Source organism: Athene cunicularia (genome assembly GCF_003259725.1).
Source record: "Athene cunicularia isolate RWA chromosome 1 unlocalized genomic scaffold, athCun1 chr1_part2, whole genome shotgun sequence".
In the NCBI taxonomy this organism is placed as follows: domain Eukaryota; kingdom Metazoa; phylum Chordata; class Aves; order Strigiformes; family Strigidae; genus Athene; species Athene cunicularia.
This window is the reverse complement of record NW_020799092.1, coordinates 25,968,789-25,995,754: the sequence shown is the minus strand read 5'-3', so window position 1 is coordinate 25,995,754 and position 26,966 is coordinate 25,968,789. Positions and strand designations below refer to the sequence as shown.

Below are 26,966 nucleotides of genomic sequence, written 5' to 3'. Positions count from 1 at the left end.
CCAGGGATCCCGGGGACTCCCCCCTGCCCTGGGCAGCCCATTCCAACGCCCAACAGCCCCTTCTGCACAGAAATCCTTCCTCAGAGCCAGCCTGACCCTGCCCTGGGCAGCTTGAGGCCATTCCCTCGGGGCCTGGTGCTGGGGCCTTGGCTCCAGAGACTCATCCCCCCTCTCTGCCCCCTCCTGGCAGGGAGTTGCCGAGGGCCAGGAGGTCTCCCCTCAGCCTCCTCTTCTCCAGACTGAACCCCCCAGTTCCCTCAGCTGCTCCCCAGCAGACCTGAGCTAGAGACCCTGCCCCAGCTCCGTTGCCCTTCTCTGGCCACGTTCGAGTCATTCAATGGCCTTTTTGGGGTGAGGGGCCCAAAACTGAACCCACTCAGCGAGGGGTGGCCTCACCAGTGCTGAGCACAGGGCTCACATCCCTTTCCTGTGCCCTGCTGGCCACATGTTATAGAGACAAATAAATCACCAAAAATAAAACCAGTATTATTAACACAATTAACTAGCTCTCCATAAATTACAGGTGCGAATGTCTGTGAGAGGAGAACAGAACAACTTTCTAGGGTTTAACAACAACCCAAAGCACTTTATCACTCACCTGACAAGTGAGGGCTCTGAACCTCGAGGACCTGCTCAGGGCAGCATCTCGACCCAAGGCTCCTCGAGGAGCTTCCTTAGGCAGCATCCTGACACAAGGGGAGAGTCCTCGACCACAGCTGCTGCTCCAGGGGGGTCCATTTACACCCAGGCGGAATCTGACCTGTGCTCAATAGAGGCTCCCATTGGCCAAAGGCCTCAGTTACTGAGAGGCCCCAAGAACAAAGGCAGTCAGGGGCTGCCACACTTCAGCAGGCAAGAAGCTCTACTTTCACTGGGCAGATGCACCTGCCACACAACCCATCACGATTCAGCTGGTTTCCTTGAAGTGGCGGTGCAGTTGCCTCTTGCCTCCAAGGTTAAAAAGGAGTGTGGTCCCAGACAGTCTCCATACTCATTGTGGATTGTTATCCCTAGATGATTATACAGTCAAATCTTAAAAAAAATCCCAACCCTCCAACCATACAATGTATTACAATCCAAACTGAAGGAAGCTGATTCACCATTCTAACAAGGAAGATTCAAACATATCCATTTAATCAATTAATGCTTAATATAGCAACAATTGCCTCAAGTTTCTTGCCACTTGCCATTTTTTTGACCTGAAGTGACATTAGCACAATAGCACCAAGCTCAATCACATTCTTCTGAATGTTGCCAATCTCACAGGATTCATTTGCCACCCTGTTGTCATCTAAGTCTTGAGTGTCCATAGAAATCACCATTGCTAATCAGGATGTCGAAGGCATCTGTTCCTCCAAGATCCTAACAAAAACCCCAGAACTAAGCCTCGGATCAGAATCCAGGCATCAAGTTAAAAATTCGGGATTATCCATCAAGCACTAATAGGGTGAGTTTTTCCACCTTTATCTGAGGCCTCCCAAGCACATCCACTGTGCCCGTTAGCCTGAGGATAGTATGGGGTGTGCAAACCCCCTGTGTTCCTTGTGTGCCCACTCCTGGACCACCCCGGCAGTAAAGTGGCTCCTGTTACCAGATTAAATTGATTTGGGTGTTTCCTTCTCTATCAGCCGTGTGTGGCAATAATGGTCTCACTGCACATAGCGCTCCCTCGCAGTTTCTCACTGCCCGACTCCCACAGGAGGGGAGGGGGGTGTCCCAAAGATCTTAACCCCTTCTCAGGGGATGGTTTTAGCGAGCTTTTGAGCCAGTGCATAGCAAACAATTGTCGGCGAAAGACATGCAAATGTAAATTGCTCGCCGTCCCCGGGGGAGCAAAGTCACCTCTGCTTATGACAAAGGCACCACAAAAAGCTGGTCCCAGACTTGGGGCGGGCTCCTGCAAGGCTGCGCCCAGCCCAGCCCGGCCCTGCACCTGACAAAAGGCCTGGATGGGCATTCAGCCGCCCATAATCGACTGTTAATTGCCACCTTTTGTTTGGTTTGCGGACTGGCCACAGCGGAGAATTATAAAAGGAATGTGTAGGTTTTATAATCCTTTTCCAGTATCATTAATCACCTCAAAAAGACCCTGTTTGATACCAGTTGGCAATAGCTATTGAGAGAACACATGTAACTTCTGTTCTCCTAACTGTAAAACCGCTGTCTGGTAAACACCACTGTTTACAGTTTCTTTCCTCCAATTCCTCTACTTCCTCCAAGCCACTTTCATCAGACTCTCTCCAAATATCTCCATCCCACTCCTCAAGATCTACACTAGTAATTAACTTCCAAATCTGAGCAACACTAGTGGGCTTTTTCGCTCCTGCCAGCATAATTTTATTTTATTTTTCTAATAACCGCCTTCTCTCTTTTTCTCATAATAATCCTGTCTTTAAATGATCGATTTCCAGCCGCTCCTCTAAGGCATCTCTACTACTACAAAGTAATCCTGTGCCTGAATCCAGGAGGCACCTAAAAATGGTGCACATTTTTCCTTCACTTCCACTATTCCACCAACTTTCCTGGCTTTGTTCCAACTTTCTCGCAACTTCCACCAGATCAAACCACCTCTCCTTCACCCATCGTACATCTGGGGGAGAAGGGGCACAACTATATTTCTGTAGTAACTCCTCTATCAACATCCTGCCAACTACTCCAATTGTTACAGATGTTACTGATTTTATTATAAACCGAAATTAAATTGTGTTTGATTTTAGTATAAGTACAGAATTAAGAGATATTTTAGTAAAAATCATTTTACATTTATAGTATTTTGAATCTAGCAACCGACTGCTACTCTAAAATCCCCTGTACCAAGGCCGAAGGGATTGGTCATAATTGTTTAGTAGGAACGGTTAGAACCTAGGTAACAAAACACAAGATGGTTTGTAAACTGATTTATAATACATATATAGGACTAGAAGAATGCAAGTAGCTGTCAAGGTCCAGGATTAAACACAAGATGGTTTGTAAACTGATTTATAATACATAAAAGGACTAGAAGAATGCAAGTAGCTGTCAAGGTCCAGGATTAATGGGAATGAGGGAAGTGACTGTAACAGCTTGCAAGTACCTGCCAAGAAAATTGTGTCCTTAAGCAAAAGGTAATTCCGGCAGGGGGAGATCGTGACCCCCGACTCATGGACCACCTACTCACATTACACCCCAGACCCATTTATAGACATTTCTAACCTTTACTGTGCAGAATTGGAAATAGGAGGAGAATATATTCATGATTTCTTGGAGATTGGTTTTTTATGTATAGATACTTAATGAATATGTATGAGTAAGTTCTATATAAGGTGTATGATTCTGGTGCCCGGCATGTGTTGTTGGTGAGAACACTCCCCTCACGTCCCGACGTCCGGCCATCAGTGAAGAAGTGTCTGCTTATCTACATCACATGGGTGTCGATAAGTTTTTATCCTGGTTCTTGGTGACACAGAGGCTCTCAAATAAACCAACAACAACAACAAAAAAATTAACACAATTAACTAGCTCTCCGTAAATTACAGGTTCAAATGTTTGTGAAGTAGTAAAGGTGGTTGTGACTTTGTAGGCAATTGCTGGTTTTCCTGCTGTTACATATCAGCAAGAATATCAGTAAATAAACACAAACTATAACTCTATAGATAAATGTGTCACTTGTGAGCTTTACGCAGTCGCTTGCAGGTGTCAAGGAAATTTACTGTTTTCCTGCTGCTCTGCTAGCTAAATGTGTTCCGTTATGTGGCATTTTCCATCTTCTTCAGAAACATCAGTGTATGGCAGCAACTGTACCTCAAGGTTACCGTGACCCGAGGAGAAGTGAGGACACAAGGAGAAGTGTGGCTGGGGGACAGCACACTTCTCCTATAGAAGCAGATTTTGAGACTCAGCTCTAATGCCCGTACACAAGTACAGGCAGTGTGGGGAAAAAACAGGAGGAATCAGAATTCTGTGCGTAGTCGCAGAAGCTCATTGGAATTACAGAGACATGGTGGGATAGCTCTCCTGACTGGAGTGCTACAACTGGTGGATGGAAGCTTTTTGGAAAAGACAGGGTAGGATGCTGAAGAGGAGGCTATACACCTGCTATACACAGACACAGAAGAACTGGTTGAAGATGTGAAGGTCAAGAGCAGCCTTTTCCACACCAAACATGAGATTGTGAGGTTTAAAATCCTGAGAGGAGTGAGCAATGCAAACAGCAGAATTACAACCCTGGACTTCCCAAGATTTGGACCTGTTCAGGAACCTGCTTGGCAGAATCCCATGTGAAGCTGCCCTAGAGGGCAAAGGAGCCCAAAAAAACTGGTTGATCATCAAGGACTCTCACAGATGGAAATATTAACACAGTAATGATTTAGCAGCAAATCAAGATTTATTAATGACTAGCAGCACTTAATCATTCACCAATTGAAGGATTTACAAAATCATTCAGTAAAATACGATTAAAATAGCCATTAAACTACAGATTGAAAAAGACAAGATTCACACTAACTTACTATAAAGTATCCAATATATATATATGTATATTCATATACACAAGATGTACAAACACACAGACAAAAGTATTTGGATTCAGTGAAATATGTAGGTACCCCCACTCGTGAAAATAACCGTGTATACCCAAACACATCGTTAGGTAGAGAGGTAGGTGAAAGAGGGACTAGCCCACAGTTAAAATTTCTCTCTTCTCGAGTTTAAATATTCACAATGCATCTGCATTCTTCAACAGGTGATAACTGAGACCCGAGGGTGTTGACTTCGCCCCAGCCCTTCCTTAGATTTGATGGTACCTCGAGGATTTGATACCTGAGAGGTGTCTCAGCCCAGGGGAGATGCTGTTCACAGGTCTGCTGAGATCCAGGAGAGCCCAAAGGGTCTTACTTAGGGTTGCTATTTATAGCGTCCGAGATAATTGACTTTTGTCAGGTACGCTTCCGCCCTGGCCCAACTTGAGTGATGAAATATTCTGGTGTTTCCCACCAGTTACACAGGATCAAGAACTTGCTGGGTGTGCAGTTCTGTTATTGTGCTCCCTCGGCCACGTCCCAGGTACAGATATACCGGGTTGTCAGGACGTGATGGACTGTTACTACTGCTTCCAAGTGATAGGGAGAGCTGGAGCCAGGCACGTCAAGGAGGAGCCTTAATGCTCTGGTTCACTGGGTTTGCATTCGACATCGCCCTGGGTTGGTATGTGGCCCAGGACGGGGGTTGGAATCACACTAAGCACTGAGCAGCCCGGCAAGGAGGGAGGGGGAATTGAATTGCACCAGCACAAGGACATCTTCCTCAGAGCCCAAGAATGGTCCATTACAGTGTGCAGACAGTTGAGCAGGCATGGCAGAAAGCCAGTGTGTGTGAATGTGGAGCTCCAGACTGAGCCAAAACACAAAAAGGAAGCACACAGTGAAAGCAAGACAGATTATTTCGGAGTAATACAAGCATTATTCCATTCCTGCACTTGGAATGGAATAATCCCGTGCAACAATACAGGCTGTGGCAGACTGTCTAGAAAGAAACTGCAGAGAAAAGACCTGGGGGATCCTGCTGGACAACCAGTTGACTGTGAGCTAACAGTGTGTTCTTGTGGCAAAGAGACCCACCAGTGTCCTGGCACGAGAGTAACACGAGGCCACCAGTCTGGCTGAGGCTCTGGCACCTGATGTACAGGGAGAGGCCGAGAGAGCTGGGTCTGCCAGCCTGGAGAAGAGAAGGGAAAGGGGGATGTTATTGCTCTATGCAGGATGCAGAGAACACAGAACCAGACTTTTCTCCAAGGTGCACAGGGAAAGGATGAGCTTTGGAATATGAGAAACTCCATTTAGACATCAGCATTTTATTTTTCTTTGACCAGAACGTGGTCAGACACTGGGGTAAACTGGCTCAGAAAGGGTTTGGGATCTCCATCCTTGGAGGTGATCAAGGCTCAGCTGGGCACAACCCTGGGCAGCCTGGCCTAATTAGACCTGCTCTGAGCAGGAGGTTGGACTAGATGCCTCTGGAGTTTGGAACCAAAATTATTCTGTGATGTTATGATTATTTTTTGGTTTTAATTAGAGCATCTTCTTTCCTAGAATCATCACAGAATTAAAGCATTACCACTGCATTGACTGTCAGGTTTGGGGGGTGCTCAGGAAAAAGGAGGGAGAGGAATTTCCCCTCCCAGGTTAGTTTGACTGAGATCTTAAATATCTGTTTTCTTGCGTGTCTTGGGGGTGATTTACTTTTGCCCACAGCCTGTTGTACAATTCTTGTGGACATGCCTCTCATGGTCTTGTTCAGTACTCACAGCAGGCAGCAGGCTTCAAACTAAGAGTCCACCAGTTTAAGTAAATATGCTGAGTATTTAACCAAATATGTGCTGAATATTTTGGTGAAAGTTAATAGTCTCAGCACAACAAAGGGTGAGACTTAAACAGTGGGAGGTGAAGGTAAAGAGCGGCTATTTAGTTGTTTGATTTAGTAACTAATATCCACATGCACAACAGTCATTTTTGTAAGGACTATTGTATTTATATTTGCAGAATAAAATAATGAGACATAAGCTTAATGCAGTTTCTAATCATCATGAAAGCTTTCATGAAAAACCAAACCCTTAGCAGAACTTGTAACTGCTCTGTCAGGCTTGGCAAATGTGATAGGATGTATGTTGGAGAGTTCTCCTAAGGAAAGATTCTCTCTTTAAGCATGTTTTATGCGTGTGCATTTGTAAACCAAATCCAGCAGCTAGTCCCTTCATGGTAGACTTGTGAATCTTTTTCTGTGGGAATGCAGTAACATAGGAGCATTGCATTTCAGTTATTATATCACTATGAGGCATGGTGTTGTCAAAGACAAAACCTTTAGATATCTTTGAAAACACACACTATTGTGCCTTTAAAGAGCACTTGATGTTAAAACACCTCCAGAATGTATTGTTCAAGCTCTACAAGGTTGACTGCTCTTATTGTTCCATTAAAAGGGACTGTATAACCAACTGTACAACTGAACAACTTGCCGACTCTTGACCTCTGCTGATACTTCAGCTCAGCCCCTCTCAAACAAAACCAGTTTCTGTTTGCGTAGCCATTAGTAAGTGATATAAGGAAGAGTATCTTAATGCCTTCCTGAGACTAGGTGATCTAACCATGCCCTCTGTTTCGTTGTACTCTGCTCACAGCTGTGACTGAAGGGTTAAAAGTGACTGTCAATGCCCTGGCAGCATGTGCTCCCCACCCTGGGAAGCCGGACTGACGTGGCTCTTGGCCAACACTGATAAGCAGCTGTCTGGCCTTGAAAAAAAGCTCTCTGAGACAAAGCTGGCAGGCGTTTCCGTGGGGGCTGCCCCCCGCTTCTCTCGGGAGCCGTGTCTAAGCCGAGAGTCTCATCCCTCACTCCCACCTGTGCTGGGCTGCAGCTGCATCGCAGCCGTGCCTGTGCCTGGCCACTGGCAAGGGGCATGCAGTTGGTGGCTACTCACCGGGCTACTAGGGCTTCTCTCACTCTCCAGGTGCCGTGCTGCAGGGCAGGCGTCAGTGAGCAGCGGGAAGGGGAGCCGGCAGTGCAGCGCAGTATGGAGCGGCAAGTTCGGGTTGGGATCAGGGCTGGACACAGTGGTCAAGGTCAGACACAACTCAGGGCAGGCAACGTGGCAGGTCCAAGTTCAAGCTGGGAAGCAGAGCAGCTGGGTCCAGGTCAGGGCCAGGCCAGTGAAGGTCTGAGGCTGATCACAGAGGTAGCTGCTGCTCAGCTGCAGCGTAGCACCAGAAGGGGCTGGTGGTAAAGCTTCAGCTTAAAAGCAGCTCCCAAGAGAAAGGAGGACAGGCCCTCAGGTCCTAATTTCTTCACAACAACTCTGGTTGGCAAAGGAGCTGCCCTCAGACTCAGCCAGCTAAACTCTTTCCCGTGACCAGTTAAACACCTAGAAGGGCTATGACGTCAGGGTGCTGTGGCTAGCGGCTTCGTCCGTAGCAGTTCTGGGCCAGGAGCCTGTGCCACTCTTGTGAGGGGTTTGTTCGTGTTCTTCCTCACTTGGAGGAGAAGGAAAATTATGAACAATGAGGCAAAGCAACGGTGCCCCCCTATTCAGCTATATCCATATAGTATGGTCTCACACTAACCCATGACATAAGAATCTGTTGCTGCCACTTGTTTCTTACACCAAAGCTGCCTTCACTCCTTTGGCACTGCTCATGGCTTACGTTTGCCTGGAGGTCTTGCTTAATGTTGCCTGGATTTTCTTGAATAGTTTTCCAAAAAGCTCAAATCCACCTTCTTTCTATAGTCACCAACATGATCAAGCTTCAAGCCTGAAGCTACCCAACTGCCACCCTTCTTGCGCATGTTGTAGTGTGGTGGTTTATGGGAGTGAGAAAAAGGGCACATCTGGCTACTGCTGATGCCTCAGAACAACACAGTGGGTGGTACTCTCAGTCACTGCAGCTTCTATGGGTCACTCCCCACAGACAGCAGTGAAAATAAACCACAGTGTTAGGAGTGGTGAATCATCCTTGAGCCATTCAGGGAGACTTTTCCATTGTGAAGATCGAAGCTATCATGACGACATCTCCCAGGCCAGATTTGGGCCATAGGTACTTTCATGAAATCCAGTCCCCTTTTTTTTTTTTTTTTTTTTTTCTTGAAAAAAGCTTCCTACTCCCTCTCTCCCATGTTTTGGGACATCTCCTGTGCCTGACAGAGTCCTGTCACTGTGCCTGTGCTTGGTTCCTAGAGTTTGGAGCCATCATGTCCACCATGGCTATCCAGTACATCCCCAGCAAGAAAAAAAGGAAATTGTACTGCAATGCAAACTAAAGTCCTAAGGAAAAATCCACCACAAGAGAATTTATTTATACAGCCCCAAAGTACCAGGCTGATCAGAAGCTGTGGCAGTCATACCTGTTCTTTGGTTTTCAGTATTCTTTCTTAGATAGAAGAGGGCCTTCTTTCCAGCAATCTCAACTTTCCACAGAAGTAAACCTATTGTCATGCAAAGCATACACTTTTTGAAAAGGTTAGCAGAATCAGCAACCACCAAAACCAATTTTGACATAGTTTCCAGCCACCCCCCTGGTTGTATTAGCAGGAAGTCCCAGATTAGAAACTTCTTTTGCAGGCCAGCCAAGTCTGGCACTAAATTGTTCCAGCCTTTCCTCGTGGGTGGGGGATTACCCTTACCCAGAGTTAGTTATAAAATCCTATCCCTTTGCCATGGGGACCATTCCTACAACCTCTGCAGAATCTGGACTCACTGTAGCTAAAACTCTGCTTCGTCAGCAAAGACACTGCAAATTTAAGCCTACGATTCATGGAGAAGTCTGCTCAGAAACCTCTGGCTAATCTTTGAACTATTTCCAGTCATTGTTTTTGTTGGCTTCATGGTGGAAGAGAATTTTTGTAGCTTTGTCTTTAGAGACCTTTATTGTGTGCATTGCATACCAACCGGTCTTTTCATTCAGTTGTTCAGTTCTCTCTGGACTACCAGTTCTCTACAAGTTTTCCTACTTCAGAAAGGTTTGGTTGTTTTGTTTTTTTTTTTCTGTTCACTGCCAGTTACAAAATCTGAATTCCTTTGCAATAGCTAATGATGAAAACTTCTCTTTTCTCTATTGCTGCCCACTATGAGGAGCACTTATACCAGAGAAGCTTTTCTGGAGGAACTCATGGTGTCCAGGACATGTATTAATTATGCAGGCAATGGACTTTCTACAGCTTCAACTGATGTTCTGCCCATAGGTTTGACAGGGGATGACAGACAATGCCACAGTTTAGAACCATGAGACCTTTTCTTCTTGTCAGGTGGGTGCTATTCAGATCTTTGTTATAGGTGAGTCAGTTACAGGCAGAGCTGTCAAGCATCAACACTTCAAACACGCAGACATTTAAGGTGATGTTCACACCACCTAAATAAAGCATCTTTCTTGGACAGTGCTTCAGCTGAGCGCTTAGGTGACTACACCAGGAGCTTGGGAGAGCTGACTGAAGCATGCTGTTCTGTGTAGTTAGGCAGATCAAATAGTTTAATTAGTATTCCCCTGAAATGAGCTGCTGGATGAAGTTATCTCCTCATCTTCGCAGCCTCTGCCATCACTGTTTCACTGTATTTAGATTCTAGTGTGAAGTGCTAAGGCTTGGACAACTGGCCCAAGCCAGAGTTGACCTATAGATGAATCCTGTATATTTTATAACTGAAAACCATTGTGCTAGTAGGTATTGTACTAAGTTATAACAACGCACTTATGCTGATGTAAAAAGTGCTAAAGCATCCAAGTACTGAAGCCTGAACAACAGGCCCCAAGCTGAAGCTGCTAACTTAGTCTGTAATCATTAACAAAGTATGTAAGCTCGATAGTGAAAGGTGCAGCTTAGACAAAATATAATCAGTAGTGAGGAGAGAATGTATCCAACTTCCCTTGTTTAGCCTTGTTCAAGGCTGAGAACCCAGGTATTTGGCCTTGTTAGCAACTCCCTTGGTTTCCCCCCCGAGCCCTGGCCAGGCTTTGGGTGGAATCCAACAGGAGAATGAAACCAGAAATTTTCCGCTCAAAACAAATGTGCCAGCTATTCTGGCCTGTCGATCTCTGGTATGTAAGGCTGGACTCACTTGCAGCGACTCTGGAAGCCTCACCTCTGGGTGGATGCACCGCGTAGGATTTCCCGCTTGCTGGGACAGGTTCTCCAAATCCTCGCTGAGACCAGGGCTGCCCAGCGACTGTGGGTCTGGGTGATGGTAAAGTTTGCAAGTGGTGAGGGATCTTTCTTAATCACTATTCTCTCTCTCTCAGGTAGTAACGATTTGGTGCATTACCCTGTATTTTCCTATTTGTTGCTTTGGGTGCACTATTCTGCCTTTTCTTACTGCCTGTCTTCTGTATTACACTGTGACATGATTTGGTTATCACCAGTAAAATCCGCCTACTCTTTTCCTCTGGTGTCTGAGTTTAATTGACATCCTTAATCAGCAAAACATAGTGTTACTTTTTGGGGGGGGTTTCACTTCCCTCTTTTAGCCAAAGATAGAGTCACAGAGGCCCAAAAGCAACATTTACTAACCGCATACTAATTAACATTCATGGCCTGACGACTGCTCAGGACCCCTTCTATTCCAGAAGACAGAGATCATTGCTAGAAGGTCAGTGCGTCTGGACTAATCCTTGCTGTGAGGTTTGTCTCAGGGAAGTAGTGCTCAGTTCAAATAATTTAAATAAAAATCAGGATCAAGGAGGTTTATAAACTGAGGCAAATATTTAACTGGCAATCAGTGATCTATACATGCAGGATCAATACTGGTGATACAACAGACAATGTTAGGCACTTATGAAACCTCAGTAACTATCTACACGTTTCTAAAGATCATTTTACTACTAATTTCAAGAAATTCTAATTGCACACATGTTGGGATTCAAGAGGACTTTCTGCGAGAGAATGGACATGTGAGCAATCCTGAGTGAGAACAAGGCTGGTAAGAGCCTCTGCTGAGCAAGAATGCGATAAGGACGTAACCCTGAATGAGGGGGGAGAAACTTGACGAGACAAACAACCCCCGGAAGGGGTTGGGATGGAAGAGGAAGTTACACAAGGCAGGAAGCCTGGCAAGACTGATGTGGCACTTTTTATCCAATTGTAAGAAGGTTTAAAGCAAGGGCTAAGTTAACTGTCCAATCTTGAGGACTTGTACTGCATGTTACTCACATGTGCAGGAGAACATGTGAAGGGCTTTTCTAGTTGTAATAAAGGGGCATTGCTTGATCACACTGGTCGTGTCCATGCTCAGCTGTCCTGCACACACATGCATTCACACACACAGAGTCACATGGGTATATGCACAAACCTCTCCTCTCACAGGACAAGCAACCCCCCCATCCCCATTCTTTTGGAACCCTTTTGGGTTTCCCTACATGTCCTTACATTTCTCCAGCCTCATGGGTACTCGTGCCTCATCCTACCAACCTCTGGTCCATGTGCCAGCGGGAAGACCCCCCATGGGCTGCCACACAGAGCCCTGGGTGCGGGTCCGTGCTGGCTGCACCATGCCCTGACCCTCCCTGCTGGGTGTGGGCTCCTCATCACATCCAACGGGGAGGTGGCTCTGTCTGGCTGAAGCAGGAGTTGGGATGTCAGCAGGCGGACTTCTGGCAGTGCCAAACCAGGATTTGGCTCCAGCTTTTTTCAGTCCAAGGTCTTTGTCCTCTTGTTACAAAACTTCATGCTTTTCCTTCTTTTCATGCTGCTTCTTTGTTTCAAAAACCTCCTTGAAATTCCCCAATTACCATTTGATCTGGGTGATGGTCACATTCCCCTTTAACATAATCAGTTTGGGGCACCTGCCTTCTGGATAATTTATATATTTCATCCATACACTCATTGTGTTCACTCATATTTTCATTCTAATGGCTGAGTTTCTTCAGGTCATTTGCCAAGGCTGGGACATGAGCATCCAAAAAGGGTCTTGATGTCATAGTTACGAGTGGAAATCCTCTAGGTAAGCTTATGTCAGCCAAAGGAGACATTGTGCTGGTGGAGTTAAACCAAAAAGCAATTTTTCCAATACAAGTGGCATTCTCATGGTTGGTGATAGTAGAAAAAGAGTGGGAAAACTTTCAGCTCTGGATCACATTTTCCTCAACCCTTCTGATCGAAGAGGTACTAGGGAAAACTTAATAATGCAAATCTTTAAACGAAGCAATGTTGGAAGACCCTGCATGTGGAAATAATCTCAGTTCTAGCTGCAGTCTCCCAGAAGATTATGGAACAAACCCTTCTGGAATTTCACTTAACATCATGTTTAACATCTTGTTAAATGATGAGTTCACCATTATCAAGCTCACAGATCGTGTGAAACTAGGAGGAGTAGTTGCTACACTGAGGAGTAGGCCTGTCACTCAGAGGGATCTTGACAGACTGGAGAAATGGGCTGACAGAAACCTCGAGAGATACAAGAACAAATGCAAAGTCATGCACCTGGGAGGGAGTAACCCCATGCTGGAGCTGACTGTCTAGGAAGCAGATCTATAGAAAAGAACCTGGGGGTCATAGTGGCAGCCTTCAGCTAAAGGTGGTTGTTACATGGCCCAGCATGCTCTGCTACAGTCATTTTAACCAGTCACTCATTTGCTCTGTGAGTAGCCTTTACAAGCATTACCTAATACTTATCAGTTGTTAGCACAAGGAGTTAATAGTACGGTGAACAGAGCACGGTGAGTTTCTTGGGCACCTCAGTCTCTCTTCAGTAATCCCCCTTGCTGTGAGATAGTGGGATGCTGAAAATCTGCAGGAGTTGCTTGCAGTTGTGGGATAGATGAAAATTTACTGTGATTTAGAGCCTGTGGAGTAAGCTAACGGTAGAGGAATATGGTAAGAATTTAAAGAGAAGTAAATCTGAAGCTAATGAAAATGAAGCTAAGTGCCAATGCAAACCAAATGGTTAGTTTGTTAAAAAAAAAAAAAAATCCACAAGATTTTCTGTCCAAAAGGATGGAAACTGAATGAAGAAATAAGCATCGGGAACAACAGGGTGATTTGCAGACTAGATTGTTCTCCACTTAATATCAGGGTCACCACATCTCATTTTGTCAGTGCAAAGCACAAGAATTTGTCACTTGGATCTTCTGAATCTCCTTTCGCACCTGCAGGGCTGCAGAGCCAGCAATCTAACACAGCTGTGGTACCAGGCTGGAGCTTTTCTCCTCCTGCGATGCTTCCCGGCCCAGGAGCCCTGAGAGTAAGAGCAAAACTAAAAGAGTAGCTGGTAGGCAGAAGACTGGTGGGTGTCAATGAGTCAGAAAGGTAAAAGTCTGGTCAGAAATTAAGTAAGAGACCAAATGTGTGGTGATGATGTAGTAAAAAATGTGTTCCATCATGGCTGCCCCGCTGCTCCAGGGAGAGAGCATGGGATAAAAGCATCCCGTTTGAGAAATAGCTGCTGGTGAGCTCGTAACCACTAGATGGAACCCAAACACTTTGTGTTAATTCACTTATCAGCTGTAGGGAGTTAATCCTGATTTTAAGTAAGGCTGTGGTTCTGGTGGCAAAGTGTTAACACCTGTACCATAAGGCTTGTATAGAAACACAGCAAGAGCTCTGAAAATGTAACTCGTTTACTCCAGCTAGTAGGGATACTGAACATTTTATGTTCAAACCTTAATAATGTTGTTGGTTCTTACAGCACGGCACAGAAACCTCCGATGGCTTAATGAAGAGCCCTGGGATACATCCTCCATTAGACAGACCACCAGCACATGATTTGGGGTAAGCCATTTAACTCGACTGTGGCTTCGTTCCCCCATTGCTAAAGTGATTTTTGAAAGTGTCTGCCTTGAGGTATTCTCTAAATGATTTAATGCTCTTTGGTGGGGTACATCATGCCAATACACAGCTGCAGACAAAAACGTGATTGTCTAGAAACTGCTGCTCTACCACAAATCCTGTATGCTGCTGTCCTCCAGGTTTCTGAGCAGCAGGAAGAGGAAGATCCAGACTTATTTTCTTACAGCTCACTAAATGCAGGAAACTAAAGGAGAGTTGCTACTCATTTCTGAAAAGCTTATAATATTTAATTATTTTTTTGAAAGAATAACCAGTATTACAAAGCTTAGAGGCCACAGGCGATATCAGGTCTCTGTTGCACCACGTCTTGTACAAACACAGAGTAAGAGGAATTCCTTCCCTTAAGCAGGTTATAGTCTTCATAGAAAAAACATACCTGGGGACAAAAAAACAAAGCAAGCAGTGCCCTAGTATATGCGAACAAGCCATCACCCTTTATCTAAGGGACTTTGGAGGGAAAAGAGTAGCTCGGCAGCTGGTGTAAAGCTGGTGTAGCACCACTGCTGCTGTGAGTTTACAGCAATTCACACCAGCTGAGGATATGCCTAAGGTAGGTGAGGTGTTTTTCTTAACATCATATTCAAAGCATAGCCTGGAGTTGAACCAGATCTTCAGAATCCTAATCACAAGGCTTTCCTTTTCATATATGTGCTATCCCACCGGGGAAGGGTGTCTTGTTTGACTCAGACTGTGGTCCTCAAGGACTCGGGTGAAACATCATTGCATGCAGCTTGTAGGAACCTAGCTAGGATTTTTAGATGGGCCCACAGTATCGTGGAGAAAGACTATTTCAGATCTGAAAAAGAGACTGAAAACTTGTAATTCATGGTTTTAAAGGAGTGTCAGGTGGAAGGAAAGTAGAATTTTTACTATTACCAAGCCAATTTTAAAAATAATTCATATTCTAAGTGATGCTTGATTAAATTTTGCCTTTTCTAACCGAACAGTGTGATAGGTTGCTGTCTAATATCAGATAATTGCATTGTGTATTAATTGAATATGTCACTCCAGATGAATTAGCAGCCTGTAAAAGACATTAAAGATTATTTTTCCTTACCTGCACTGGGGTGATATTGTGACTATATTAATAGCAGCCATACAGTATGGAGCAATATGGAGATTTCTCAAGACACATGGGAGGCAGATGGCTCCAAAATGTTGCTCGGCAGTTACTTTATCTTTCAAATAAAAAAAAAAAACCAACCAACCCAGGAATAACTGGTTAACTATTTGAGAAATGCTTATAAAGTACCCAGCTAAAGGTTAAAAAAAAAAAAAAAAGATTTTTATCAATTTGTACGCATAAACAAAAGGACCACCAAGAAACTAGTGAAAGTCAACAGAATATTGAATATGGAGCAGGAAAGGCTTTTCCATTAGTAGGAGACTAATGGTCCCTCTGGTATACTGTCCTTCAGAGAAAGAAAAGCCAGACCTCCAACAAGTACATTTTGCTGACTGCCAAAAGCGTGCAGGGGAAGTGGTAGAGAAGTTAGTTCCTAATTTAATTTGTTGATTAATTGATAGCATATAGGAAATATATTGGCAGTGGAGCAGTTCAAAATCGTAACAGTCTGTAGAGTGTTTAGTCTTTTAGACTTCCAAATACAGCTTGTGGGTTTAACAGGAACAGTTTACAAAACCTAACTTGAAGCTGGTGAAGTTTTTCCTTTGGAGGGGTTCAACTAGGAGAGTAAAACAGCAGATAAGACGTTACGGAGCAGAGTTAGTAACGGTCACACAAAAAAGGTCTAGAAAAAGACAGCGGGTGAGCGCTCTACAAGTGGTGAGCCCGTCCTCCTGATTCACAGACCAAGCTAAAGACATAGCATTTCCCACTTCTGGCATTTCCTCCTGTCTGTGCAGTATTATTAATAATTAGCATTATTAATAGCAAGATGCTAAACTTTGGCTTTGCCATGCTGGTGACTAGAGGAAGATCAGCCGAACGAGGTACTGGGACTGAGAATAGGTGGAACAAGGGTGGGGTTTTTTTAATTGAAGGCTTGCTCTGCACATGAATTCTGAATTTTCTGGTTTGCTCAGTGCTCTCCTCCTTCTGTTTCACAAATGTTAACAACTGAACAACTCCATCCCCCAACTCTTGGAAAAAAGTAGTTTGCCTCAGCAACTTTCTGCAGTATTCTTGGAAATAAGGACATAAATGAAATGAAGAAAGCAAATGACTTGTGAAAAGGGACTAGCAGGCTTGTCATAGCAGTTTAAGCATATAAAAGACACTGTGCTTGTAATGATAAATTTTATGAGTCTGATATAAAGTAGCAAAATTTTAAAAACAGTAACTAGCATTTTAACGACTCATTGCTGATTGTCTTAAGAGAGTAAATAGTAAATACCCATTCAGTTCTTTCTTCACTTTCGTAAGATTGTGTTTTACACTGACCACACAGATATATTGTCTTCCAGATTGAGACTACTGACACGCATTCACAATTTATGCTTAATTATAAAATCCCTGTGGTCTTGGCTGGAGACAGTTTTCCTAGACTTTGGGCTTGATTATCTTCTGTGATACGCAGGCATCTCTTTCTTTATTGGAGGGCATGAGTCTGTATTAAGAAAGCCTGTTACTGGTGTGCAACATTCACAAGTGATTAAGTCTTTACATTTAGTTTAATCCTGTTCCATCTATTCTGGAATAGTTCTGCCTCCAGGAAAGGGTTAGCTAACTGATTTTGGTTTTCCAAGTAGTACTTTAACAAGCAACAACAGGTTTAAAAATTAAATATAGGATCATGTGTTTCTCCAAGTGGACTGTACTCTCATGCTTGGGGAAAAAAAATGGAAATTGCCTGGGGGTTACACTTACATACTGCGATAATTTGATTTTACCATCTCCAGGATGCTTTCAGTTCCAGATCTGAACTCCTGCAGAGACAAAGTGCAAAGAGGGTGAGTGCTGGGATCAGAAACAGAACGGGAGTGAGATGAGTTAGTTTGGGCGATTCCAACAACAACAAAACGGTGTGGATTTTGTCAAGCTTTCTTCTCTTTAACCATCAGTTGTGATTATAAATCAGAATTCACACCGCTAGTTGACACAGGTCTTTTGTGCGTCTCTTTTCTGGGTCTCCCACGGACCTTGTGTCGTATCCACCAGTCCAAGGCAGATGTCTTCAAAACCCTGTTATCTCAGGCTAGTTAGGTCACACACAGAGACTGCCAGGTGCTTAGAAGCGGGTCTCTCTGTCTGGAGGTAAATTTCCACCCTCTTCTACATTAATGTTATGAGGCCAACAACATCTTAAGAGTCAGATCTTTGCATGTAGATCAGTGATGTTTCAAGTGAAAAGCCTTGCATCGTTGGTGTGCAGTGCAGCCAGGGAGTGACAGTATCACAGAGAAGCTCAGTGCTTCCCTAAAGGCTGAATGAACAGCAAGATGAATAGAAGAAACTACCTTAGATCACTATTTCAAGACTAAAAGAACGCTTAAAGCTCCAAATCTTTCTCTCATAAAATCTGAAGTATGGTTGACTAACAAAACTGGAAGCTTTGGTCTGAATTGGTTATCGTTAAAAAAAATAAAAGGTGGCACACAAGTTTTACTGTGCTGCGGTGACTGATGGAGAGCAAGAGTCTGGTAATTGCAAACCAGTCCTGGAAACCTCTTGACAGTTTTAAAATGCAGAAACTTGATCCGAAGATGATGCAGCAGTAATCAGCATTTTACCTGAAAAATATTACCAACGCTCTCTTCTTCGGAGGCTGAAATGATAGGAAAAGTAAATATGGCAAATTAATGTAGGAACACATGTTACAACGTACAAAAAGCTGAAAGAGAAGAAAATGTCAAGACGATGGCAGCATTCAGTCTGGATTAAAAGGCAGCGGTGTTTTCAGGCATGAACAAAATCACCAAACCAGTGTAATGTAGCATGGATTAGGATTGCGGCACAAAATCAGAATCATCATTTGAAGTTTTTAGTTTTCCTGCAGTTTTCCTTTAGAATTGGTCATCGCTTGGACAGGTTTATGTACCTAAATACCTGAAGACACACTTGGAGTTGTTTTCAAGAGCTTTTAGCTGTTTTGCAAATCTTACACAGCCCTTTCCCGCAGCTGTGAGCATCCTGTGGCTAAGTGGAAAGGTGTCCTCGCTTGTTGTCTGTCCTGTGTAGCGCCTAAGCAGCAGGGCTGTTCAGGATCAGAGGCTCAGTGATTAAGTCAGTTCAACACCTATTAGCACTACAAAGACCAGCCGCCTTGGCTGTGCTGATAGTAGAAATTTAAACAGTGTGGGGGAACATCTGCAGCCACGGGGACGCCCTCACCTACCCCACTCCCTCCTTAGAGCGGTCCTTTTGGTTTGTACCTACCAGCACGCTCCTGAGAAAAGCCTGGGCATGGTAAAGGAGTTTATGTGGGCCAGGGGCTATTCCTCAAGGAAGGTTTGGGTGAGATTAGGCTGATTTGGAGGCGTGAGTTTAGCAGTGAGGTTGTTGGCTGTCCCTTGTCAGTTGGCAGCAGGGCCAAAGAACTGTCTCGAGGATGCTATGTTTACTATATACTATATATTTACTACGTTACCTGAGAGTACCAGATACAGCCTGGATGCACTGGCTAATTAACCTTGTTGGGAAAGGGAAGATATTATCCCAGTTAAAAACTGCCCTAACAAGGTTGCAGCACCTCCATTACCTGCAGTGCCCTGGGTATGTCCAGATGTCCCATCACGACAGGGCACCATCCAGATCGTTTCTGCCTGTCAGCAGGCAGGGAGGTTTTTGCATCCAGCCATTTCCCTCCTGACTGGCACCATGTGCTACAGTAGCATATTTTTTAGCATCCCATCTGTGGACAAACATAGGCTTTTGTAGCACTCAAGGTGCATGATATGATCAACTGGAGTTCTTCATTTGCATGAATGAAGGAAACAAACCTTTCTCCTGTCCCATAAGCTGTATCACCCTTAAGCTCCTCGTGACACTCGCCAGCTTTCTCTACTCTCAGACAGAGAGCACTGGGCTTTCTCCAGGGCTCAGACTTTCTCCTGTGCTGTAGACAGGCCAGCAAATTAGCCCCTAGACATCTCTCTTGGCTTTCAGCCCTTTCTAGCTTAGGAGAAACTAACAGATGTGCCCTTTTTGCTGTTCTGCTCTGAGCTCATTATAGGTTTCCAGGCAGGGGAAATTAGCAAAGTCTCCTTAGCATCTGCCTTTTCCAGCCAAGGAGGAGTCACATGCAGACAAGCTCCTCAGCCCTGGCTATCTGATCTTATTTGGGCACAGACCCCTGTAAGTTCGCCACCCAAACCGTCCCCCTCCTTTGCCACTTGTGCCAGCCCCAGCTGGTCCTCCCGGGTGTGTGTTCCTTTTTTTCTCACAGGGGAAATGAACTTGCTGTGCTTCAAGAGGTCAGTGCGTTTGTGGCATTGCTCTAGAGAATTTACAATTGGGTTAGATGAGTAGTCAGAAAACCAAAAAAACCCCTCTAAGGCTTTAGTTATATTTCTTTAACAGTGGTAGAAGAAGACATGGATCTGTTGTCAATCAGTTGCCATGGTTATTCATTTTTCTTAAAGCCTCAGGTCCTACAGCCCAGTAATTACCTGAGAAACTTGGGTTTTGCCTTAAAAGAAATTATAATAACAGCTGCGTATAAAGGCATGGAAATACTCATTCTAACAGGCAAACCGAGAAAATATTTAAAAAAAAGCAGGGGCAGATGTGTGGATGTGAAGTGGGGGAGGATGACAGCTGACAGGGCCACATCCTGGGTGACACGTCCCCACACCAGATCATCTGATGAGGAACGACGTCTGTGTCAGTTCATATGACAAGGGCCCATGCGAGATCTGGTCATACGATGAGGAAGGGAAATGTCATCCTCACTGCCAGGCCACGTGCCGAGGGCCAGGCCATCCAGTCACACAAAGAGGAAGGTCTCTTCCTCCTCCTCTCCCCCGGGTGCATCACCTCGTCTGGCTCCAGTGCAGGCAGAGGCAGGCTGTCACATTGGGTTTTGAACTGGAGAGTTCCGAGCGCTTAAAGCAGGCAGCAGGAGAGTGGGAAGGGCAGGTTACTCACAGATCCCTCATTTGGCAAAGCCACATCACGAAGTAAATTTTGCTGGTGGTGTTTAAGAGCTCGCTGGGTTTGCGTGAGTGTCTACATGGGGAGAAAACCCTTCACCGTTGATCAACCACTATCATCATTGATAATCACAGTGATGGTTAACACCTTCAAACCCATCATGGCTGTGCCTTAGCAAAAAATAATTTCTATAGTGTGAGACAACACCTTTTTAGTTCCTGTTGGCATGTAGTAACTTCAATATTAACAATGAATTCTAGCAAAAAAACTTTATGCCTCTTTCTTTCACCAGCAGAATATTAGTGGGGATCAAGATGATGTCTAACAGTAGGGCAACCAGCTATAGGAGACTCTTACTTTGGATGTGGAAGACTTAATTCGCACCAGGAGGGCTTTGAACCAAGAAGGGATATTCATTTTCTGAAGAAGTTGGTCTTTTTGAGCCTCAAGCTGTTGGAGCCTGGTGCAGGAATTATCAAGGCAAATCTATCTATCCTGTGAAACGCGTTGGGGTGGACAAGGTAATCACAACAAAAGTAGGGGTTGACACAGTTATTATTGGAGTTTATTCCAGTTTTATGCTGATATCAATCCTTCTATGCTAAGCCACTGGCCTTATTACAATAGATACCATGATCCTGTAACTGTTGGTACCTCAGAGGGAGCCAGACAGTACCGTTACCTCTGCTGGATATATTTTTAGTCTTGGAGCTGTGATGGACCTGCCACAATAATATGAAGCAAAGGCAAATACACTGCAAGCACAAATCACAGAATCATTCAGGTTGGAAAAGACCCTCGGGATCATCAAGTCCAACCATCAGCACTACACCACTCTTTCTGTGAAAACTTTTTCCCTCATGCCGAGTCTGACCCTCCCCTGTTGCAGTTTCCAGCCGTTCCCTCTTGTCCTGTCCCTGATCCCCTGGGAGCAGAGCCCAGCCCCAGCCTCTCTGCAATGTCCTGTCAGGAGCTGCAGAGAGGGATGAGGGCTCCCCTCAGCCTCCTCCTCCTCACACTGAACACTCCCAGCTCCTTCCCTGGCTCCTCACAGGATTGATTCTCCAGGCCCTTCCCCAGCCTCGTTGCCCTCCTCTGCCCTCGCTCCAGCCCCTCCAGATCTCTCTGGGATTGAGGTGCCCAGACCTGGACACAACCCTCCAGGTGTGGCCTCACCAGTGCAGAGCACAGGGAGACTGTCACCTCCCTGCTCCTGCTGGTCACACTAGTGCTGATACAAGCCAGGATGCCGTTGGCTTTCTTGGCCACCCGGGCACACTGCTGGCTCCTTTTCAAATGGGACAGCCTAGAATATATGTTTGCATGACTTTGGCCAATTGCCTAAATGCCGGCTACAGTCAGTAGAGACAGAAATAATTCGCTTGTTCCTCTGACCCATTTCAGACACCTGTGGTAGGATGAGATAAATTTCCAGTCACTAAAGCAAGATCCTTCCCTCTTAGTGCCACTGAGCAATAAGGGATCAACTGAGCTGGGCCCCCAGCTCTATAGATTGCAATGAATATATTCTTCTTGGTGTCCACCAGTAAGGGTAACAGCAGAATTAAACCCCATTTGAGGAAGAAAAGGGCATCTGGATTTTGTATTTTTTTTCTAATTTGAATTATTTAGAACTGAGCAGTACTGAATGAGCCAATAGAGTTAGGAAACTTAGAAAATATCCAGGTGTCGGAACAAACAGGTAAGAATATTAATATGGGGTTTAACCTCTCAGCTTGTGTGAATGGGATATATAAATGCAAATCTGGAAAGACAAGACTGATGGAGTAAACTTGACATTACAACAGTGATCTGTCTAGTGGGTCAGTGGCTGCTCCATCCAATGTCCCAATGGCCACTCCATACAGGTTAATTTTGAGACACTAAAAGAAAGACTTTGTCCTTTCTGTGGCAAATGGAAAAAAAAAAAATCCAATGAATTGTCATTAATCAAAATATATGATGGCCAAAACACAGAAAAGATGAAGCCCTCACATTTAAAATTAAATCAAATGCCTTGTAATATGACACAGATAAATACTTTACAATTACGGGATGCAACATCAGTGCCTGTAGGGAAATACAGAACAATATATTTCTAATGCCAGACACTCGAGAGACTATTTATTTAAATTGCATGAAGATTTACACTCCACTAATCTCATTATGAACCATACATAGGAAACATGGGTTGAAGCATATTCTATGATAAAATTGGACCTTGAAAGATTATCGCATTCATAAGGATCTTCCCCTAAATAAAGGCAGCAAGACACTATATTTTGCAACACCTGGCTCCAGAAAGTAATGCTGTTAGAAAACATTAATGCTGTTAGACTTGTTTAACTAGCAATTTCTCTTCCAGGATTCCTTTTTCAATTGAAAGCCATCATTAACACCTGTCAGATCCATAAAAACACGTTCACCTTTCAAATCACGTGACCTGGTTGTATTATAGTTTACGTGTGTTCTGAATTTGTGTCTCTGAGGGTGGTAAATTAAGTGACAAAATAAGCCTCTTCTCCTACGCAATGATAATATCTAGCTCCTATGCTGTCTTTTTCCTCCATACGTGCTCAGCTGCTTTACCACTATTCTCACCTTTGTTTAGTGAGGGAGCTGTGAGAGAGAGGTGAACCCACAGGCACAGATACCCCCAGCAAGGTGCTAAGCCCCAAGCTTTTCTGGGACCACGGAAGTAAGGATGGCATTGTCATATCACACTGCTGATGATGCTGTGACAGTTGTATGGCCTGGCATTGACCAATATCCCCAGGAACACTGGACAAATTTATGATCAGCAGTGGGCAAAGTGGCAGCTTTGATTTAAAATCACGCACCTAGTTGAAAGGACCAAGGAGCTCTTCCCATCTTTTTTATCATCAGTTGCCATTTGGAGGACAAGTGCCTGTCTGGGCACTTCACCTGCTGTGGCTTACTGCATCCAGGTAATAATGATACATTTTTTTTTTTTTTTTAATAGAATTGTCAGACACGTGGATCTACCTATCATCATCACACCGCATCAGCACACGCTCTGCTTCAGCTCCTGGAGCTCAGATCAGAGATTTGTGCTTTGCACCTGGTGTAAAGAGGCCAAGGAGGTCCTCCCACAGGTAGGCATGTTTCAGCATAAACACTGCTGGAACATGAAACATGCACATGCCTGATCTATCTCCTAATTATCTTATCTATAGAATCAGGGTATGTGTATATCCATCATGTTGCAATCCAGTTAGGGCCTCGGCAAATACCGAGGTTAGTGTTGGGAGAGCCGGGGCAATTAATTCAAGGCTCTGTCCTGGTTCAAGGACAGAGACCTGCCAAGTCTCACAGTTCACCTGTGGAATTCATGCCCCTGTTTTATCAGCCCCTCTTGCAGCTGCTTCTCTGCTTCTTGCCCAGGGGCTGGGGTGTGCTTGGTGACCACAGAGCTGCTGACCCCCACGTGTGGCCTGTGGGCTCTGAAGCTGCGCAGGGCAGTCGCAGACCCACAGTGGGGACAGGATGATGAGAAACCCTCCTTGGGTCCAAAGTGTCCCACCGTGGAGGGACTCGGGTCCTGCCCTGTCACGTGGCCAGGAACATGACTTTGGTGACTGTAGGCTCAAGAGATCAGAAGATCTGGCTACTGAAGGACATCACCTCTGGGGTCGTTATGCCCATGGCTCTTGCCTGCACATTTATTTCCATTTGTCTCTGGGTCTTTGCCACATCCATGGAGAAGGGAGGGAGGAGACTAGAGAGTAAAGAGGCAAAGATCATGATTTAAATGACTGAATACTAATATTAAATTTATTAAAGGACGTCCATTGAATTACTCATTTGCAAAATAGATTAAAATACCTTGACATTATCAGCCGTTTCAATCTTCCTTCTCTAGAAAATGACATAAGATTTTTTTTTTTCCTTTATAAGCTATCTCTCATTCCCAAAGACAAATGTAATTCATAATAGGTCTAGCACACAGAGAAATCTCTTCCTGTGCACCTTCACAGATCCACATAACTTACTTTTTTACAAACACCTTGAGGTAACTTCTTTTCCATTTGCTGTCACTGAACTATCTATAAACTGAGGATTTATAGACAATCTGTATTTTAAAATGCCGAATTGTGAAAGAAGCTTGTTCTATATTGTCATACAGATCCACGCGTTGCAGCAACCTGTATGTAGAGTTAAATGTTATTTCTCCCTGGGAATCCAGTAGGACTCTGCTGGTCTTGGTGCCGGCCATTTAGCCTCTGAAACAAGCTGAAGTGCTATTTCATAAAAGAGCAGTTAATTTTGTTCTGATATTCTTACTCTTCTGATATTATTGGCAAATTTTTCACAACTGATATAGATCACTTGACGTTTTCGGTTAAATTAAACCAATAAATATTTTTAAGTTGGGGTTTTTCCCACTCACTTTCTTCCTTTCATCTTTTTTGATTGGAAAAAGAGGTGAAAAATCTCATAAAAGTCAGCTTCTGATTTTTATTTTCATTTGGAGTGAAACTTTTTTTGTTTCTCGCTTGAGCACACACACATATATCTGTAAAAATAAATTTTCTTAAGAAAACTGCAAAAAATCTTGTCACTCATCAAGCACTCATGGCACTGACCTCTAGAATTTTAGATGATTTGAGTTCTGTCTCGCACAAACTAGGAAGCAACCTTTCAATCAGCTTCTTCTTTGTATAATTATGTGGCACTTGGCATCAAACAAGGCATTTTAAATAGAGCCAGCTGGTGGCAAGTGTTTTCAGGGAGGAAGTCTGGACTTGTGATTTTCCTCACTTTCCTCATTACAGATTTGGTATCTTTAAGCTGTAATACTTACTGATTTTTTTTTCCCCATCCTTTCTTTTATGCTGTGGTGGTGGTCAGACTTGCTGGCTGATGGGCAGCTAAAGGATTTGAGGCTCAATAAACAATAAAGGAACCAGCCTGTTGATTTGGGATCTTCAGAGACAAAGGTATTGTAGAAACGACACAAGTTGCTGAGGGGAAAAAACCCAACAAACCCATGTTGTTTCTGTTGCAAAGATATTCTGAAGCTTTCCAGATTGTAAGGAAGTTTGAGAAAGGACTCTGTCTTGGGAGATACATCTGTGGGAAGCTGCGTCAGGGAGGGATGTCTAGGACGTGCCCTCTTCACCTCTGCTGTCTCGGCAGGTTTTGACGGAAAACATATCTACCTGTGAAGCACAAGGATGTGTCATTCAGCCTTATGCATGTTTTTAAACCACTCGGCTAATGAGAGATTTAAAGTCACAGAGCAAGGGAATCCAATCCCTTATCTTGGTTACAAGTAGGTGTTTTAATTTCCATCAAATGTAACAAATAAAGTAGAGCATCTGTCTCCCAAAAGGAACACACGTCACCTGAGAAAATACACTGCAGTATGGGAAATCTTTTACCAGTGAACTTAATCTTTCTTATTGGATGATTAATTTGTGGATATTTTTTTTTTTAATTATTTAAGGCATCATGTCATCAATGTTAGAAAATGGCTTAAGCAGCAGTGCCCCCAGAGTCAAACCACGGCATGGAAAGCCAATAGATTTACTTGCCACAAATATTGTCACCTGAAGACACACATTTTTCTGTTGGTTCCCCAGAGAGGAACCAAAGGTAAAATACAGCAGAAAGTTCCTTCAACTTTGAAATTCGTTCCTTTTCGCATGCCAGTTTTGGCCGTTGAAAAGCATGATGCAAGATGCCTCAGTTTGCCATGGCTCCTTCTTCATCTGGGCAGGTAGCCAGGATCTCTTCGTGGGTGGAGGTGAAAAAGGGAAAGACGAGTTCTGATGTGTCAAGAGCTGCTGCTTTGAAAGTTGTTTGGTTTTAATTTTGTGAAGCACATTTCCATAGCAAAATGGTGAGCTTAGTAGATGTGGTTTTTCTTCTGTTTGTTTTTGTTGTTTAAATAAATGAGCACTTGGTTATGGACAGGAGGGTAGATGAGAGGAAAAGAAGGGGTAGTTTATTTTTGAGAAGTGTTAGAGATGCTACTGGACTTTTTTTTTTTTTCAAAGGAGAAAAATTTGTGAGCTGTTTAACATTCCGATATGGATAGAGATTCATTTATATACATTTGTGTCCAGGATTTTTTTTAATGTCAGCCTAGCATAAAAATTTACACAACTGTACAAGGGCCCTCCTCTGGAAGAGGAGGCAAGAGAAATGAATTTTTAAAGGAAGAAATAATTTATGTCTGTATGTGTCACAGGTGGCCAGAGTCTCCATGCTCCTTGTGGAGTGGTACAGGATTTGTGAAAAGTGAGCCTGGTGTTGATCTCCAGTGTACCCACATCTACCTGTTGGAAACTATGGACCTACCCAGATGCACACTGTTATATAAGGGATAGTGTACGTATGGTACAGGGGCCTTGGTACAGTGAAGAACAACTGTACATATGGTGGCATTTGGATAGGTTTGCTTCCCACAGTGCAAGCGGTTGCCCAGTGTGGAAGCAAAAAATGATGAGCTGGTGTTTGTGTTTATGTCTCATCAGCTGAGTGAGCTTTAATGAGACCCGCTCCTGGCAGACTGGGAAGTATTTCTGGTGTCCCTGGAAAGGGCAGGGGGGTATAATAGAGGTCTACACTAACCCTGAATGCAGCTGAC

The 26,966-nt window shown here is 44.1% G+C and overlaps 1 long non-coding RNA gene across 1 annotated transcript; it reads left to right on the top strand.

Moving 5' to 3' along the window:
* Positions 1-10,477: 10,477 nt before the first annotated feature.
* LOC113491303 lies at positions 10,478-17,674 on the top strand. Its single transcript, XR_003400370.1, has 4 exons — positions 10,478-10,687; positions 12,800-12,802; positions 17,423-17,428; positions 17,663-17,674. It is a non-coding gene; the product is annotated as an uncharacterized LOC113491303 (long non-coding RNA).
* Positions 17,675-26,966: the final 9,292 nt, after the last annotated feature.